The sequence below is a fragment of the Lipotes vexillifer genome, unplaced genomic scaffold, assembly GCF_000442215.2.
Source record: "Lipotes vexillifer unplaced genomic scaffold, Lipotes_vexillifer_v1.1 scaffold33, whole genome shotgun sequence".
NCBI lineage: Eukaryota > Metazoa > Chordata > Mammalia > Artiodactyla > Lipotidae > Lipotes > Lipotes vexillifer.
In genome coordinates, this window is record NW_006791315.1 from 255,424 (window position 1) to 261,071 (window position 5,648).

Consider the following 5,648-nt stretch of genomic DNA (forward strand, 5'->3'; position numbering starts at 1 on the left):
GTGATCTTGGTACAAATGGGGTGTTAGATCCAGAGGGAGAGCAGCAGGAGCTGCTTATTATCCTGGTAGAAATAAATCTGAGTGGTGCAGTTTCTGGACCACCTCATCAACTATGACTTTGGACACAGAACTCATTTATTACTTTATCTAATTTTCTTCTCACCAAAACTCCTCAAAAGAGTTGCCCATATTCTCTGATTTCTGTTCTCCTGTTCATTCTTGAACCATGCACAGAAGGCATTTATTCCTATCACTGAACTGCTCTTCCTCAAGGAAACAAGTGACCTTCACAGTGGTAAAATGGCTAGGTCCCAATCCTCAAACTAGTACATCTATTAGTGGCATTGTGTAGGGCTGGCTATTCCCTCCATCTTGAGACACTCCTTGATCATCTTCTGGTCCTCTTGGTCTTCTGACCTCAGCATTCTATCCTTCTCAGGCCCTCTTGATGATATGTTCTCATCCCTATGATGTCTGAGATGCTATCCTGACCCAGGACTTGGCCCTCAGACTTCTTTTCTACCTACAACAACATTTTAAGTAATCTTATCTGGTTTTGTGATTTTAAATAACTTTTAAATTTTGTCATATCATACCTCATAACTATTTCAGGTCTCTCCAAAAGTGATCTGGCCAGAAACCTTTGCATCTTCTTTGAGTCTTCTGTCTCATACCCCGTATTTAATCCATTGGAATATCCTGTCAACGCTGCCTTCAAAACACACCTAGAGTCTATCCAGTCCTCACTTCCTCCAAATGCTATCACCCTGAGCTATTTCTCCTCTGGGTAATTGTCAGAACTTCCTCATGGCTCTCCGTACTTCTGCTCTTTCTCCTCTACAGAATATCTTTAACCCTGCAGCCAAAATTAACCTTTGAGTTATAGGATGTCTCTTGTCTTCTCAAAGACCTTCATTAGCTCTCCATTGCTCTCAGCCAACTCCTGATAATGGTCTACAAGGGCTCCTGTGACTTGGCTTCTGCTATCTACAATCTCATCTCCAAGTACCCTCTGCCATATTTACTCTAATGCGGCAATAGGTTTTGTTGTTCCTTTACCACCAAGTACACTGCTACCTCAGGACCTTTGCACTTGCTCTTTCCTTGACCTAGAACATTCTTCTCTTACATATCCGCCTATCTCACTCCTTCACTTCTCTTGAATCTCTTTTCAAATGTCACCTGAGGGCTTCCCTGGTGGCGCAGTGGTTGAGGGTACGCCTGCCGATGCAGGGGACGCGGGTTTGTGCCCCGGTCCAGGGGGATCCCCTGTGCCGCGGAGCGGCTGGGCCCGTGAGCCATGGCCGCTGAGCCTGCATGTCCGGAGCCTGTACTCTGCAGCGGGAGAGGCCACAGCAGCGAGGGGCCCGCGTACCGCAAAAAAAAAAAAAAAATGTCACCCGAGTATTGAGGGCCTCCATGGTCACTGCATATAAAATGGCAACCCTCCCCCTTTAGCACTTTCTGACCCTCTCACCCTGATTTCTTTTTTTCTATAGCATGTATTATCATTTAGTATATTACCTATTTACCTACATATTCATAAATGTTCTCTCTCTTTCCAGCACGCATGCTAGAACTGCAAGCTCAGTAAGTGCAGACTTCATCTATTTTATTTACACCATATTCCCAGTGTTTGACAGAGAACAAATAAATGATAAAATATCCTGCTTTGCATCCTATACTGTGCATGCCAAATTCCAGTTTTGAAAATTTTGAAGATTGAAGCCTTTGTTCTCCACATAGACATTCATTCAAAGTTTACTCTTATGGGCTCTGTATGACTTTATTCCTAAGGAGAGTTTCTTTAACCTTAGGCTCTCCAGAATGCTGTTACCTGTCAGACTTCTCCTTCTTTGGTCCATGGTACTCTGTTCCAATCTGAGTTCTCTGTGTGTTTTTCTTTTTATCCTTTGTTTTGTCTTTGCTGCCACCCTGCAGTAAAGGGAAGAGAATTTTAACTTCTTTTTGTGGGAAGAGTCACCTCCTGTTTGGAATCCAAGCTGACAATAGATTCTTTCACTGTCTAGGAACTACCTGTAGTGGAATTCTCTGTTTCATGCATATAATAGAGAGTACAGTAAATATTTGCAGGATTGATTTGAATTGACTTCAATTTACACCTTTAAAGTTGCCCTTGGGTACTCCATTTTATTTATTTATTTATTTATTTATTTATTTATTTATTTTTTGCGGTACGCGGGCCTCTCACTGTTGTGGCCTCTCCCATTGTGGAGCACAGGCTCCGGACGCCATGGCTCACGGGCCAAGCCACTCCATGGCATGTGGGATCTTCCCGGACCGGGGCACGAACCCGCGTCCCCTGCATCAGCAGGTGGACTCTCAACCACTGCGCCACCAGGGAAGCCCGGGTACTCCATTTTAGAGCATATATACTTTAACCTGTTCAGGACCAATAACAATGACTTACATTTGTACAAAGTTTCTCCCTTCTTCTTTTTCTCTCGTTCTCTAATCCTATTTCCAACAAGTAAAGAAGTAAAATTGAAAGGAGGAATTTGAAACAATAATATTACTGTCCTCCTTGTTAGTCAGAAATTTATACCAGAACTGCCTCCCCAATTGTTATTATTTGTGGGATTTTTGATTGAAGGAATGAAGTATACTATATGTACATAAAAGTGAGCAAATCATCAGTTATAGTTTGACAAAATCTTATAAACACACCCATGAAACCAACACTCAGATCTAGACACAGAAACCTACAAGCTCCCCAGAAGTCCTCTGGTGCCCCCACTGGTGTCACTAACCCTAGAAAGGATAACTACCCATCATTCTCCAGACTCCTAACAACAAAGAGTACTTTTGCCTGTTTGTAACCATTCTATAAAACGAGTAGTATGGTCTGTATTCTTCTGTGTCTGACTTCTTTTGCTCAACATTACGTTAGTGATATTCAGCCAAGTTTTGAGTGTTGTGGATTAGAACCCTTCTCATCTTGTCTGCTTGACAAGATCCAATTTCCTGCTTTTTCATCCTTGAATCCTCATGTGGGTGACTTTGAAAAAGAGAGATACATCTTCTCAAATTTACTTTTGTGTTGCTACAAATCCTCAAATTGAGAGCAATAAAACCTTCTTAAATCTTCTTTTCAGGCCTCACGTGCTGCTAACATGGAAAACTGAGAAGCTTCAAGAATGGTGGTCTAGTTTATTGGCCAATAATTAGATGTGCAATCAGTGAAGTCAAGCTCATAGAACTAGTTACCAAATTTTCCAGGAGAGGAGCCAGTGCTTTGAGGTTCCTCGGCAGCAGCTGTGTTGAGTAAGTAAAAGGTATTCTTTGATTCACAGCATCTCTGAAGCCACTATGATTGTTCCTGGCCCACCCATATTCTTGGAAGAAAGTGCCAGGATTTATGCCTAGCTGGGCTAGCTGGGAATGGGAATGCTGTCACTTTTGTGGTATTCGATGAATAAAAGCTGAGCAAAATTTTATATCTCAGAGCACTGAGTTCACTCTTACAGCATACTTGGTAAACTTTGGGGAGATGGTATAACTGCTCTGGGGTCTGGATCCTTAGTTCCTGTCCTAGGTTTGTCCTTAACTCATTGTGAAAATTTGGGTGAAGTACTTTATGTCTTTGACCTTAGTTTCCTTCTGAAAAAGCAGAATGTAAGACTATGTTCCCTGAAGCCTCTGTCATTCCTTGTGCGGCTGATAATCTCCACCTCTCTGCCTTTCCTTGTATCACTCCAGCTTCCCAGCTGTTAACCCCTGTCCATCAAGCTTGTCTGCAAAGTCTCTCTTCCACCAAACCTTTTAGAACTAGTCTCCCTTCATGCTGTACACACATATTGAGAGCTGCCAAAATCTGTGTTTGATGCTGCTTCATCTTTTGTTGATAATGTTATTTTGTGGCATTCTCCTACCTCCCCACGTGTGTGGTATGAGTCCATCTAGAGATCCTTTTGTAATCATCCATAATATCTCATATCATATGCTGAACAGATGAACTACATGAGGTTAATCCTACTGATCTCCAAAGATTCCTTCAGCCTTTAAAGAGCAGATTATGATTCACTCTATCTTGTCCTGAAAGACACTTCTACTCTCTCCACTTCCCAAGCCCAGAGGTGAAAATTACTCAACACTATAAGATCCTTCTGCTGAGATTAACAGAAATTGGTATCATGGGCAGCAGAGAAGACAGGGAATGAGGAGCCAGCTGGGAGGCAAGCCATAATCACTTAGTCCAGAAGGAGACCAGGTGGACAACTCTGATCTGGAGGGCAGTGATTGAATCTTCAGGAGAACTTTTGGTCATCTGAAAGAGTCTGTTTTTCCTCAGACCTATTGCAAGATCTTTTTGCCCATTCAAAGACCTTTAACTAATATGAAATAATCTGTTTTTCCTAAAAATCAGTTGTTTCTCTTGCTTGTGTCCAATACTTTTCATAGGATTATAACGTTATGGGGAGAGGGTACAGGCTCAAAGCTGGGAGAACATTTGGTGAGTCTCCCAGCTTAGGAAGCTTGCATTATTTAATATTTTGAGTTCTTCTCTTGGAAACCCTTGTGTAAATCATTAAGCTATGGGGACACTATCACTATCAATTACTTGCATTTATTTAGGATTTTAATTTTATAAAGTGCTTAAACATATATTTTGCTTTGACAAAATGAAAAATCTTGTAAGGCAAAGAGGCTAAACACTGCCACCCCACTTACAGATGCAAATCCTAAATTAAATACATGTTTTTATCTAAATATATCATTGATCTGGCAAGATTTTAAGGAAAATCCTTGGAGGAGAGAAACAAAACAAGAATAGGAATTGAGTGATTTATCATCACCCCTAGTAACTTAGAGATTTTGTCTTAAGCTTTTTATTTTCCAGGTGGGAAGCAGAATCGAAATTACCTATATACATCTTAAGCCCTTTAAGATGTATATAGGTGATTTAGTAGAATCTAAATCACCTATATACATCTTGTGCCTCGTTGATTCACAAACCTATCAGAAACAACACCTTCTTTTTTCTAGTTTGTAATGTCCCCTTTGTTATTCTGAAACAAAATTAATCATATAACTTACATAATTTAAACTTTTCCCTTGTCAAAAAATAGACAAGGAATAAAGGAAAAGTAAATGATAACAAATTATGATGTATTTAACTACATAAATGATGAATAAAACTACACTGGAAGGCATAAGAAGGTCATCAGTTACTTATACTTATCTGTTGACTCACTGTGAAAGTGACAGCTATGACTAAAACTGATGCAAGAGTATTGTACAGTTGCTCTAGCTCCATGAGCAGAATTTCCATGGGTAATGATTTTCTGAGATGATAACCAATTCATGATGAAGTTCTAAACAAAGTAAAATAATGATTAATGTAAAAGCTGGATTCCTGAAAAAAATCAGAATATTTTAAAATTGTGAAAAAATACTTTTGGTTTATATGTATAATTAAGTTATATGCTAGGATCAGATAATTCTAAACAATTTTTAAAATCTATAAGAATAGTGAATTTTTGTTGTGCTATATTCTTCTGTTTATTGCAGAGCATCTATTACACTAGGGCTCTACCCAGTAAATTCCGGTAGCATTCCTTAATCAAAAATGTCTCTACAAATGTCCAAAATACTCTGAGGAGGTAGAAGTATTCCTGCTGAGACCA